This window comes from Grus americana, chromosome 1 (assembly GCF_028858705.1).
Source record: "Grus americana isolate bGruAme1 chromosome 1, bGruAme1.mat, whole genome shotgun sequence".
NCBI classification, from domain to species: Eukaryota; Metazoa; Chordata; class Aves; order Gruiformes; family Gruidae; genus Grus; species Grus americana.
The window spans coordinates 212,045,299-212,059,949 of record NC_072852.1 but is presented as its reverse complement, the minus strand read 5'-3'; the positions used below and the strand labels follow the sequence as shown (position 1 = coordinate 212,059,949).

Here is a 14,651-nt window from a genome sequence, read left to right as displayed (position 1 = left end):
TTTTAGTTTGGAGTGATGGCTTTATTGGAAAAATCTCGTGTTCTGGTGCATAGATAGCGTCCCAGCTTGCGGTGATAACTGAGTCAAATTATGTATATTTTAAAATGTCTGCTAAAAAAAGTGTTCCATTCAGAACAGAAGAATAGAAGGAGGTTTTAATTTTTACAAGTGCTGCTCTCAGTAAGGAACAGAGAAATCTTATCATTTTTATCTACTAAAGCAAAGCCAAAGGTTACCTTTTTATGTCAGGTAATAGCTACAGCACTTAAAATGAAAGAGGGAGCTTTTGCAAAAAAAGAACCTCAATTATTTCTTTCCCAATTTCAGAGAACACTGAGAGCTTTCAGATCTTGCTGTTTGATAACTGATTGCAAGTGCTTGCTTCACACTGATGACGATACATATTTTCTTATAAATATAGCTATCACTTCTACTACTATACTGGCCTATTTAATTTAAGGGACACTAAATACTGCATAGCAAACTTTAGCATTTGGGGAGAGGGGGTTTTATGGCAAGTTAGGCAGATGTTTTGTTAATTTATGATCACTTGAAACCTTCAAAACATTTTTTATTTCATGCTAAGAAATGCTTTTATAGTTCCAAAGTGTTTTCAACAAAATTGTTTTCTCACAGTTTGAACAGAAGCTTAAACCTTTTCTTATGGTCTTTTAAGAATTCCAGTCTTACGATCTCATCAGCTGTGAATTTACTTCTGGTTTTCAGTATATTCCTCCTTCAGTACTGTGAGCATTTTTTCCTGATCTAAAACATCCTGATTTTTTTTTTTTTTTCCTGATCTAAAACAGAGCAAAATGGGGCAACTTAAAAAAGAGAGCTGTAGAAAAATGAGGAAGCAGGCAAACTTTCCCAAACCTAGATTTAACAAACTATTTAGGTTCTCAACTCTAATTTAAGCACTTCATATTACTGTAACACACCATCACTTACTCCAGGTATAAATAGAAAACCACCGCATCTGAAACTAAAATAGCATTTTTTTGTGAAATGTCATTGCTTGAAGGGACTCGCATTTCATCCAATTAGCTGAGAGTGCTCTGTCAAACACTAATACATAATTTTCCAGTTTTAAGATAGTGATTCAAAACCATCATTTATAAGTTAACATCACTAAAAGGCATGACTTCCCTGTAGGCTAGGATTGTCTAATGTAAAAATCTGTGAGTATCTGCATAGTTTATCGCATGAAAATTGTATTCTCTTGAAACTCATAAAATTAGAAAGCTCTGTGATAGTGCTATAAAAGCCTTTGCTGTTTTTCCAAACTATTTTGACATATTAGTGTTGCCAATGCCTGATGGAGAAAAAGTGGTAGGTTCTATCTGCACCTTCATTTTTCACAGGCTGAGGATCTCATTCTTTAATTTAAGTGATGATATCTGCATACAGCTGCTGTTATCATATTCTGCTTTATGGCACAAATAAAGCATTAAATGTATTATCTGGCTTTGGTCACTACAGACTTGCCATCTCATTTGTATAAATTGCCACATGTGAAATATTTCTTAAAAACCATTCGTTCTGTAGAGTGTTCCTTCCATTCCTGAAGAAAAGTAGCGCTTATTTATTGTAATCTCACATAATAATAGTTATTGTTATTAGAATGGCACTTCATTTCTAGTATTTCAGGCTTTGGCTACCGTCTTTTTGTCTTCAAAGGAGAAAGAAAGTAAATCTGTCATGTTTTTCTGTTACAATTGCAGTTAAATGGCAGGAGATGGTGGTATCAAATTGTTGTCACGTCAGACAAAATTCAACCATCTTTGGAGCTAAGTAGTCAATCGATAAAGTAATGATTTTCCAGATCAACAAGGATGGTTTCAAATGGAATTCGAAAGTCATCCATCTGGTTGGTTGTCTCACCTAAAACTAGAGCTATCCTGTGAGCTGCAGGATATCACTTGTTTGAAGTCTTAAATTTTCATGATAATTCTGACTTCCCCTTTTGTGTTTCACTGTCATTTTTGATTAGCAGTAGAGGAATAAACAAAATTACTTGGGAGACTGTGCAGCAATTTTTATATACCTATATTTTGTTTGGTTTGTTTTTTCTCTCAAAACCATTCAGTTCTTATGAACTCTCCAAGCAATTCTAAGAAACCTGGGTTGCAATACGCAAATCTAATCTCATAGTAGATTTTAAGTATCAGTTTCCAGAAATCATTCACAAAGTGTGAAGTTTCTACTGAAATGAAGAGTACTTTCTGCAACTCCATCATGCTAACTATTTCTGAAGTGGTGCAGTAGCAATTTCAAAGTGCAGTGCTGTATTTTAATAGCCAATTGAGATGGCTATAAAAATCCAGCACTGTGCGTTAAGATCATTACTAAATTGCTTCAGCAGTACTTACTGATGAGGCAGCTCCAGCAGAACACGATTCATCCTAATGAACTGTGGCTGCAGTACAGCGAAAGCAGCAGCACGGGGAAAGAAAGATGTGCAGATAGGCTTGGATGCCAAAAAGCTGAAGATTTTGTTTCAAGAAAAATAAACTTTGGCTAGTTTCTTTTTGTCTTCAGTGGTGAAAGTAAATCTGTCATCTTGTTTGTTGCGATTGCAGTTAAGTGGCAGAAGATGGTGATATAAAATTGTTGTCCCACCAGACCAAATGCAGCCATCTTTGGAGCTAAGTAGGCCATTGACATTTCAATTGACAAAATCTTCTGTGCTTGTCCTTTCTGAATTAGGGAGGAATTTTGTATTATTATCCAGTTGCCTAGATAGTGTCATCAGCTCTGACTAAAGACAGCAAGTAGTATGCTGTGCCAGTGTGACCTTGTTTTCTATCATTCTCTGTCATAAGATATTAATCCTTTTGCTGTGGTCAAAGTTACTTCTGTGACTCTTGCCGAGAATGAAAAGCAGTTAGCAAGACTTACTAGATTCCCCTGATACTGTTCTCGTCACCTTGGCAGGTTTAACTCTGTAACCTCTCACTGGAAATTTGAGGGGAGAAAGATGTTGGGGTTTGTTTTTTTTCTTTGCCCACTTCCTCTACCCATAGAGAGAGAAAGGGCTTTTAATTTCTGTGCTCAGCTGTTGGATGAGTAATGGATGCATCTCCAGGTTTGGCTCATATGGCTTGCTTCTGGGTGAGAATAAAGCAGACCATTTTAAAAATTCTGTGTTTGATTTATCCTGTCCCAGTGGAAATGCTTCAAAGGAAGTTGCTTACTAAATGGATTTCCCAGGTACATAATGATCTCCAGCGCACTGCTGAAAACTTTCTTGGAACATTTTGTGTCTTGGGTTTGTATGGAAAACTGTGATGTCTGTGCTTTGGGATGCTATTTGACACTGCTGCCTTTTTCTCTGTGTCATTTTTAAAAATCCTAAGGACTTGTCACCACCACTTAAATGCTTTTTTTTGTTTTTGAGGGGGTTTTTTGGTCTATGACAAGTGTTACACAAATTCCCAATGCATCTTGGCCAACTTCTTTTCCAATACTAAATTTTTCTCCCAACCAAATGTAATGTAATTACAGTAAGCGTCATAATTTTCTCATTATAGCATGCCTTTGTACTCCTTTTTTCCTTTAGATTATAAATTTCTGGGTCAGGGAACAGTTTCATCATTTCCCTCCCTGTTTTAGAGTGCTGTGTAAGAGTTAAAAGGGGAGTTACAGAAGATCCCTTTCATTATGTTTGCCATTGCTGTTTTCATCAGGCCAACACAAGAGAGGGAGGAGATGCAGCAGACAGTGTAGCAGAGTGTTAATTGTCTCATCAGTATTTCCAGATACACAATAAATCATAAGGTGAGGAAGGAGAATGGCGTCATTTGCTAAACTACTGGGTGAGTGTGGAAAGAACTCCTGTAGACAAGAGCCCAATATAATTTTTCTGTTTTCTTAGTGGAGGAGTGAGAATTTTCTGAGGAGTGGCAGTTTTTTTGGCCTGTTTTCCCTACCTATAAGTGCCTTAGTTTAAAATCCTCAGGTAAGTTTTAAAGAATGAATATGCTTGATCTTTCACCACTTTAATAAATACACAATTATATGACAGCAATTGTTGTGAGCCTGATGCAACTTCCTGATGCAACAGAAGATTATTAAGGCGTTAGAGTCCTATGTGGAATACATTCATTGACACGACTTCTGTCACTTGCAACTGAGTAGTCTGAAAATCCTTATATTTGCTTCTTCGGAGAGCTTCATCTTTTTTTGAATATAACCCAAATGTGCAAATTAATCAGGTGAAATTACAGAGCAGTGATTTCATCCTTTATTATTCAGTTAATTATCTACATAGCAAGTTATGTCTTCTTGATAGTTTTTTAGATGTCCAGATCTTTTTCAAGAAATCTGCAGTCTGGAAGACAACACGCATCAGCAAAATATTGCAGTGCCATGAGAAGCACCTTTAAAAGAATCAATTGTATTTAATTAATGTTTTCTACCTTGGGAAACTGTAGCTATTCATTTTTCTTGTGTTCTCGTCTTATTATTTTTTTCTGTAATCCTAAGCACAGGCAGTCAGTATTTTAAGTCTTCTGAGAGAGACATTAGAGATTCTGATGGTGGCGGAGTGACAAAACTGGGTGAAGCTTTAAAGAGTCAAGTGATATGGTAAATAAAATATCAGTCTGCAGCCTATTTAAAAAATATTCTAGATGATTGTCAATATTACTCTTTTGTTTCCAGTAGTTGAAAAAAAGGAAGGAGTTACATTAAAGCATCTCTGAACACCTAAAGTGAATAGCTGGCTTAGTCAGAAGCAAGACACCAAAGTGATTAATTGCAAATAGTCATTCATCTGACCATTTCCAATACTACATCCTAGTTCTTTCTGCAGGTCTGTCATCCTCATTTTGCTTTCAGTATTCCAAAGTTTAGCTAAAATTGGAGTTAGCCTTAATGAAAACAAAAGAAAGAGTGCAGCTTGGGTTCTTTTTAGATGACTTAGCCTAAAAAGTCGTAACTAGATCTCAACACTTGGCAAAAAGAAATTTCCCTATAGTATTTTACCTTTAACTTACCATTTATTATTTTAGATAATTTGTCCAACAGCTTTGGAAAACTGCTTTTTCTTCATCACTTAGGATTTGGTTTTGTTTCTTTAAATATTATATTAGTATTCCTACAAATGGCAGCTTTGCTCTTGGAGTTTAGATGGAAGAAGATTTGCCATTTGCCATGAAACAAATAGTCTGTGCAGATGACCATAGTTTCTAATTGTGCCACCTTAGATATAAGACCAAGAAGTCCAGGCTCTGGGATGCCAGTGCACAAAAATTCTGGTACTGCATGTGTCGCATCAGTGATACGTACAAAGGGCAGCTGATTTGGACTCGTAGCAGAGGCTCCTGTATTGCAGGCACAGTGAGATCAAGCTTCTTGCAGAAGCAAAGTATAATCTTGCTGTGCCAAAGACTTGCGCTCCCTGACACATAGACGGCTCTTCAACTCTTCTTTCAAGTCAACAGTAAAGCTATATGATTTGTGAGAGAGTATCAGTTCTTCTTCTTTGCTTGCACAGACTCATTTAAGATTTTTTCATTCAGAAATTCGGCCACCTGGGACAATGGTAAGGCGATATGTTTTTCTCAACATGAAGCATTTGGTGTGCTTGGTAGATGAAAAAATTCCTGTGACCTCATCCAGAGTACATTTTTGTCTGACTTTATATAGATGAGAAAGACAAGGAGGTATCTTAATGCTTATGTCTTTAGTATCTCGATTCTGAAACAAATGCTGGAAAAAAGCAAATTATATCTGTGGAGGGAACCTCCTGTGAAACCAGAAACACTAGCTAGTATACCAAAGGATTGCAAGAGCACAAAGCCCTGTGTTCAGTACCCGGGATGTTAGCTTCTGAATTTTCAGTTGTGATTTATATGAACAAATAGGAAACCTGCTCTTGGATTCTTTAGAAAGAAATTTGTCCAGTCATTGTCTTTGATAGGAAGAAACAGTTGCAACGCAAGATCTTAGAGATGAATGAAATTTTAAAAAGGATATAATGACAGAAAAAGTCTTTAGGATATGATAAAAGATACGTTTCATAATCTAAAAGAACAACATCCTCAAGGCATGCTTGAAGATTTTATTTTGGAAAGTGATATTTTGCAAATAATAATTTTTCCATACACTATGTTCTGCGTTTTTTGTTTTTTTTGTTTCTTGTGCAAAACAATGTGTAGGATGTCTTGTGAAATTAATAGGAAGACATACTAGTCACTCCAACAAACAGAGAGACCTGAAATGAGGAAACATAAAATTATAGCAAATAATTTAGTGAAGTTGTTTAGTGTAGGCACATTTACATTTTATATACTGTAATTGGATAATGAACTCAGTGTAAATTAGGCTAGGAGTAAATCTTATCCTTAGTCTGTAGGTTGTATGTGTATAATTTCTAAATTCTAATGATTATCAAATGCCAAAGCCAAAATTTCTGAAAGTTATTTTTAAATAATACATTTAAGTACTGTTACAGCAAATTACATCCCCTCCGTAATGCAGGGAAAATAATTGTAGTTTAGAGATGTACTTTATAGTTACAGAGAGATGTTGAGATGATAGGTGCTTTCTCTTTATAATCGTCTAGAAAAATTCTGAAGAGTATTAATTACCAGAGGATGCCATACTCCTCTTCTGCAACTCTTTTTCACATTTTCCTCAGATGACACCATGTGCTGGGAGGGTTTAACACTGAAAGTGATCTGAAAAAAAACCAAAAAATGGCAACCCAAACCATTCTATTATTCTAACTGCAAGGTGCTTTCAGCAGAAATAAACAAATAATCTGCTAAGTGGTGCTTAACAGAAAACTGTCAGGAAAAGAATCCTGTAGAAGAGTGTGTAGAACTGTGTTAGCTGTAGCATCTTTTACATATCATGCTGTGATGAAACATTCAAACGCTATATTGGGATTTATAAATTGAGGTATGGTTTATAAGACATATGAGCAATCCTTTCATCCTTCACAGGTAAAGCTTTGAGCTTCCACTTCAAGAAGGGTGTAGGCCAGTTGGAGGGACTCCAGGGGAAAGCAGTAAAAATGATCAGAGATTTAGAAAGCCTGTCCTACAAGGAAAGGATGAGTGATCTGAAGTCATTTATCTGAAATACCAAAGACTTAGAGGGGGTTCATGGGCCCCTGGTAACAATCTTCTTGCCTTGCAGCACATCTTTGAAGAGTGAGCTTGCTCTGCATGCCCCCTAGGGAGGCTGTGGAACCGAATCTGATAGACAAATTATGATAAGCAGGATTTGGACTGTGATGTGATAGATTACCAGGCAGGTCACCAGGTCTGTAGCACTGGAAATATCTAGGTGCACCAGACAGCCATTTGTTAGCCATGATGCAACTATAGTTGGTTCTCTCTCAGGTGGAGAAGATAGAGTAAATGATCCATGGAGTTTCATCCAGCCTCAAGATTCAGTGACCACAACAAAATTTTCTCATTTCACTGCAGGATGAAAACAAACAGTAGGCCGAGGGCTATTTAAGTCCTGCACCTGCAGAAATAAGGAGGATGTCTTCCAGACAAAAACTACGAACGTTTCCTTTGGTTGTCCTCAACAGTAATTTAATATTTTTGATTCCCCTCTTTTTTGCTTTAATTGTGACTAGGAGGGATAAAACATTTTTAGAAAAGAAACCTCCACGTGTGAAAATATTAATGAATATTCACGGTATTAATGTTCATTCATATGTAGTTAAGATTTCTCTGACTTTTCAACTTTTTGGTTGTTCAAGCCAGGATTGTGCTCTTGAGGAATAATTTAGTCAGATGGGTGGCTGGTTCTTCACCAAAGGCTGTTCCCACAGCAGGTTTCAGTATTTGGAGGCTGGTCAAGACTCCTTTGCTTTGCACTGCACTAAGGCTTTTAATACTAAGTCTTGACTTCATATAAAACATTTTGTCCAGCTCTAGGCAGAGCTGGGTTTCATTACACCTACAATCGGTCTTCTAGGGTTTGGGTTCTACATTTGTGGGTTGCACTGGGATGAATCTTTTCATCTAAATAGCTGCCTAAAATTTCCAAGAGGAGGCCCAGAAGTGGTCTGGGAATAAATCAACGCATTAGTCCCTTCATTCTTTCCCCTAGGGTTTCACTTTTTGTTAGGAATGCTATGTACCTCATTCCCGATTACTGAGATCTACACCCTACCTCTGGCATTGCAGGAAGTTCAAGGATTGTTATTAACTGAAATAACTGATGGAAAGACCATGTTAATACCCTTCCTACATAGAACCCCTCAAGGGACTAATAGCAGGGTCTTATATTATAGTATATCTCACGAAGAGCCCTGATGACAAATATTAGGGAAACACTGAGAGAAAATCCATAGTGTAACCCAGCCTGAAACAATCACATTTAAGTGTTATAGGCTGAGTCTCACCGCTGCTAAGCACAAGTTTTTAGAAAATCTTTCATGGTCTGAGACCAGTCTGAAAAAAATCTGTATTTCTGAATGCAGGCTTCAAATATGGGTTCACATTACCTTTCTAGTTATATATACTAGAGTACAATTCCCTTAGCAAATATATAGCATAATTTCTGAGAAGTCACAAGTGTCTGATTTTACTCATTTTACTCTGTGAGAGTATAGGGTGCCTCTCACTGGACAATAAAACACTTCTGTTTCACTTTGTTTCATGGAGTATTGCAAGGAAGCATCATCAGTGAACTGAACTAAGGGACCAAAGACAGACAAAAAGAGTCAAAGCAAAGTGCAATGACTCATGAATCCATTTTCAGAGTGTCTTCACCTTATTACTACAGTTCAGTAAGCACCATCTCTTTTCTTTCTCTGTATCATTTATATACTTGTAAACTTTTAACATCAGGCCTCTGTAAATCTCCTTACATAAAAACCAAAATTACTTGTAAATTTGTGTCTTGATTTCTCTCTGTATTTTTTAAGAAGGAAGTAACTGAATGGATGACAGATTATTTATGGGTTGATTGCAAATAGATAAGAGGCTACAAGATGAACTTTGATTTCATTTTGTATTTTCAAGCTTCAACATAATTGGCAGAGAGCTTTTCAAGAAAGTATTTCTGTTCAGCTTTGCAACAGGGATAAGAAGATAAATGCTAAATTCCCCTCATCAGATGGAGGATGAACAAAAGAAACTGATGAGTCTCTCCCTGACATTTATGGTTGTTAAACAGATCCCAAACTGACAGACTGCTCCTTCTGTCTCCCTTTTATTGGTGGCAAATTATTAAATATTCGTCTAGAAGAGCCATTCAACTTAGAAAGCAGTGACCCAGCTGTACTCAGTTAAAGATATATCACTTAATGTTATACAAAGCAAATAGCATTTGTTCATTAACTAGAATAGTTATCTCCTGTGTCATGTCTGTAGGTTTCAAGAATGAATCTTGATTGGAAAAAATGGCAGGAAAAGCACAGCTTTACATAGCACCATGACTTAAAAAATTAACATCACATCAAGAAGTACTAACGACGTTAAAACAGATCTTGATGTGCACATCTACAGGATCAAATGCTTTTCATTTATGTTATTAGGAGATGAAATAACTTGTGCTGCTGTCAGTAATTATAGTATTTTGTGCAGAAAATTATGTACGTACTATTTGTTAATGACAAAGTATGATCAACTGTCAGCATAAATTTGGTTCCAACGCCTGAAACAACTGGTGTACTTCGTGCATGGGAAGTGAACCATATTTCGGCATTTGAACCTGAGTTAATATATAACGTAAAACAAATAGCGTATTATTTGGATCTTCTCAGTGCAGTCATTCCAGGTTTCTGTAACTGCCTGCTTGTCTCTCAGCACTGCAGAGAAGCCATGGTATGTTATTTTCGTTTCTTGGTCCAAAAGTTACAAGTCTGAATTTCTGTGGGATGCACCAGGAATTAAATAGGGTCAAGTGAAATTTAAGAGCATGTGTAGTGGGTGAAAGGGAAAAAAACCTTCAAGATTTTGTCTGAATTGTCTGGTAAAGAGACGAGATGGTCAGGGAAAGGGGACTTCTCTCAGTTTTACACCAGTGACATCAAGCTCTGTCATGTTGATCCCATTTCTAGATACTTCTCAAAATGAAAACCTTAGAGAGTTGATTATTGGTTACATATTAAGGGAAAATGGCATTTTTAATGGGGGACACAGTTAAAATAAATACAGATACAAAAGTATAATTACGGTAATGAGGTTAATTGCCTTAAAAACTTGTGTTAGGAAAAAAAAAAAAAGGGACAGTAGAGATAATTTGCTTTCCCGCTGCTTTCAACCCTTGTGCATACCTACTCTCTGAATTAAATGTTCTCACAAGGCAGCCAAAGGTGGTTAAATCCAACGTTCTCAAGTCCAGCGCTTCTCTTGAAAGGGTGAGTTAAAGTTTTGATATTTCATTCTCTAATCAGGAAAGGTTCATAGTACAAGTGTATCTGCCAGAGCAAAAATTTGAGAAATATTGAATAAGCATTATTATTACACTGTTTTCTTCCCCTATAGCAGTATCAGATTTGTCTTAGCTCTCAGGAGCATTACAAACCTATGATTGCTAACTGCTCTCTCTCTCTTAAACTTATGAGAGCAACCTTATTGTTCCCTTTCCTCCCAGTAGGCTTCATTTGTTTTTACTGATTTTTTTCAGGTGCATTGCTAGCCTAAATAGCCATTTCTATCCTACCCGCTCCAGCTACTTGCTCCTGTCCCTTCATCTTTCCTTCTTACTACATCCCCTAAGTTGAGTTTGCTGAGCAGCAGTGATAACATTGCAGTGCTGTTCATAGGAGTCACAACTCTGTAATAAAATACCTTGTAGAAAACTGTGCTGCCAGCAAAGAGGACTCATGGACCCGACACCATCCTCATCTGCCTGCTCATATTGCTGCCATCTCTGTAGATTCTGGTGAATATGCACCTGGTCTGTGATTCAGACTAATCTGTTTTGGTTTTCATGCCATTTTCAGCTTGCCAATCCATTTGGCTAGAAAATTTTCATGGCTAATACAAGGCAGGCAGTGGGAAAGTGTGGCCAAAGGCAGGGAGGAAAGAGGAATTGTCTCTTTTGGCAGTAGAGAGGCTTTAGATCAGCATGTGACAACCTGAAAAATGCACCCTGCAACTCTCCACCTGCCTTTTGCTGCTAATTAGGACAACTGAGTGCTTAGAATCGTGGAATCATCGAATGAGTTGGGTTGGAAGGGACCTTTAAAGATCATCTACTCCAACCTCCCTGCCACGGGCAGGGACACCCTCCACTAGATTAGGTTGCTCAAAGTCCTATTGATCCAGACCTTGAACACTTCCAGGGATGTCTTCTGCATCTGTAGTCACACATAGACCAGTTGATTTTTGCCCAAGTGAATGAAAGGACAGGAGTGAGGATGGGACAAAAAAAATCCCCAAATAACCCAAAACCTCTTGCTAGGAAAAATGCTGCTAATGCAGAAAAAAAGGGTAGTCTTTAACAGTCCAGTCAGATCACCTTCAGCTATACTGTCACGTTGTGTTTAACGTTATTCCCTGCAAGAAGTAAATGATCCTATCACACAGGCAGCCAGAGCCAGATGATGTCTAAGCTAATCAAATATTCTGATGTTCAGTGACTCTGGATCTGAGGATTATTTATCCTTGTGGGTGCACCAAAAATATGCAAAAACTTCCTGCGTGAACAGGAAGTCATCATGCACACGCAGCTTCAGTGTAGCCGCATGCAAACCTGGCATGGAAATGTGAGAAGAGAAAAGATATTTCAAAAAATCAAAGTGTAAGCAGTTAATCCTGTTCCTAAGTGGCAGATCTTTGATTTATCTGCTTTACATCACTATTCTTCACTTTATTAAAAACATAATTCGACTGGTTTTAACATGAAAAGTTTAGACTTGGTGTATCATGCGGCTTTTCCTAAAAAAACTGAACTGCTTACTGTAATTCTGGGAGTGTCAATATATGTCAAAAAATAAAGAATTTCTCTTTCTTGCACTTTTATGCTACTAAAATTGTGACAGTGTGATTTAATATGATTTTCAGTGAACTTGAATCCTCATTAATGCTTTAAAAATCAGCTTATTGTGAATAATTAGGAATACTGCCTTCTCTTTTCAAGACAAATTTTAATGTATTCTTGAGAATTCCTGTTGTGCAATTAGGCCACTGCTCATTGTCTGTGCTTTCTGGGAAATTTATTCCTAATTAATTTGAATAAATGTAAAAATATAGAATAAACACAACTTCTAATGAGGCTCTAAGTGTATTTTCCTAGCTTGCTGTTTTCTTTCTTTTCAGCTGCATCCAAAGGGAATATATCTTTAGGGATAAATACATACAGCAAAAAATTCATAATGGGAAAAACTAACTGTAAAACTGAATGGAAAAGAAGGGATTGTTTTCATTTGTGTGTTAGAGGATTTTTTTACAAATTTCTACAAATAGCAGTGTAATTTAACAAGATGTGCTTTCAAGGCTTTATTAAAGATTACAGAAAGATTAGCTTTACTTCTATGATAATGTAAATCCAATGCTTTATCTACTGTACCTACAGCACCATTGTTTTTAAACATGCACTCTCTGCCTTGCAGGTATGTTAATATTTACTCCATAATCTCACTTTCCCATTGTCTCCTCTCTGGCTGGAAATGTAAACTTTTTTTTTTAAGCCAGGGTTTATAACCCTGTGTCCTGAGAAGAGATTCCCTTCTTTCTTCTTGTAATCCAATAGATTTGACTGCAAAGTTTGATTTCGATGCCCAAAAGAATGAAAAAGCAGTTGGAAAAGAGCTGTAGTTGGTTAAATTTGCTTCTGAGGCCAGAGCAGAGTAACTTGGCAAAAAAAATCCTTGAAATATCCAGAAGACTTTTTTCCATATTGTGGACTTTTCTGCGTTTCTGACCTTTGTGGGTCTTAGATGATGTTGATGAACCCCTTGCATCCAAAGGAAAGATGTAACCTGTTGCATTCCCCTGTCTCCAGCAGAAGGGCAAGCTTGCAGAAAGCAATGTTAGGCAGGGAGCTTTCTGGAACATCCCAGCACATAGCTCTTTTGGAACAGCTGTAAGGAGCTGTAGGTAGCAGTGTGGTAGCCAAATTTTAAAATTACATATGCTTCCTGATGGTATGGATAGCAGTTTGTAAAATTTGGAGACTGCAACCCTGCTTAGGTATTCTCAATCAAAGATATGGAGAGCAGCCTGCAGCACTGCCTCCTGGCTCACCAGCCAGCAGCTACTACCACAGCCTCTCCTCCGCTGAATTTTAGCTGGCCGCCATTCTTCCAAGCCTTTAGTTCTTCAGAGAGCCGTTTGGGGTAGTATGAATATACATAGGCATCAGTGTATTGAAGACATTTTAATTTCTGTGATATCATTATCTCTGTTCTCTCGCTCATCAAGCAAGCAGTGAGAACAGACCTCTGCAGATTCCTGAACTGAGCTGCACAGCAAGATTGTGTTACTATAGTTTTAAATTTCAATTATTTTTTCTTTTTATTAATTTAACAATACTTAAAATTAGAACTAACTTTTATTGAATTGTATTTCAAAAATTTGAATTTTCAGTGTTTAAAATTTTTGCAGTTAAAGGCAGATGAAAGATGAAAAATTTTGCTGTTTACTTTTTAAAATCTCCAACCAAAATCTGCCTCCATACGGAAAAGTTGTAAGTCCTCTCTCGCTGAGGTTATGGCAGGGTCCAGTCCGTCAGAGAGATGCATCAGTGTGCTGTTGCTCGTTTGCAAGGGAAGGATTTTCTTTGTCTGCTGTATAATCACAATGGCCAAACAGTATCCAGTCATAGCCTCTCTCATGAGTGTGCTGGCCGTGTGGAAGTATTGAGTGTGCTCTCCAGTAGAGGCTGTACGGAAATCGGGCATCTCTGTTGGTTCAGTAGTATGGAAAGGTGATGCACTGACAGTAGGGATTAATAAAAATAATAACTATAAAAATGGCTGTGGGCAAGAACAAAGGAACTGTGTAACAACTGCTGGATAAATAGCTGAAGGCATGAGTATATAATGACACACAGTGTGAAAGGGACAATAATTTTCTCCTTGTGTAAGGTGGTTTCAGAGAATATTCTTCTTACCTGGTGGCACTGTACATCATCTTTATTCTATCTGACATCAACTGGGAAATAACCAAAACCACTAGATATTTCTGTAAAAAAATGTCAAAACAATAAGGAAAATGCTTGAAATTTTTAACCCAAGGCCATTAGAAAGAAACGCTAGATAATGATAGGCGCAGTTAGATTTGTAGGGGCTTGGGCCTTTTTCCCGGTCAGAGCTATTATCAAATTGTTGGTTACGAAAAGAACCCTCTGAAGTGATCTGGGAACAGGGTCTGAAACAGTAATTAAAGATGGCAATGAAAGTAGGCAGCTTTTAAGTATGTTATGAGTATTAGTTAAAGTTTTATGAATCATACTGTACTTTAGACTGTCTTTTTCATCCACAGAACAAAATGTAGTCAAATTTTATTCATATAAGTCCTTCTGGTATAAGCTGTCACATGAGTCAGGACTAGGAGTTGTTATAAGAACTCACTCAAATAAATTGAGATTTGAATCTACCCAACAACACAAGTGTATTAAACTTCCACAACTGTGGGGTGCTACTTTTTAATATGTGCTATATCTCTCCTCCAGGAAAACTAAAATTATCAACTAGAGGCTTGAGAAAAGGGGCAGAGGGAGATATT

General features: G+C 37.2%; 1 protein-coding gene across 26 annotated transcripts in view; it reads left to right on the top strand.

Annotated features, from left to right (window-relative positions):
- Nucleotides 1-14,651, top strand: part of DLG2 (discs large MAGUK scaffold protein 2) — a 1,065,252-nt gene that overhangs the window by 735,127 nt on the left and 315,474 nt on the right. The window contains exons 1-2 of one of the 26 annotated variants that reach the window (XM_054813804.1): nucleotides 9,784-9,800; nucleotides 10,282-10,336. The exons of the other annotated variants lie outside the window; for them this stretch is intronic. The gene's annotated coding sequence lies outside the window, so the exon portion shown is untranslated. Of the gene's footprint in view, nucleotides 1-9,783; nucleotides 9,801-10,281; nucleotides 10,337-14,651 lie in introns of those variants that run through there. 26 annotated transcript variants of the gene reach the window in all.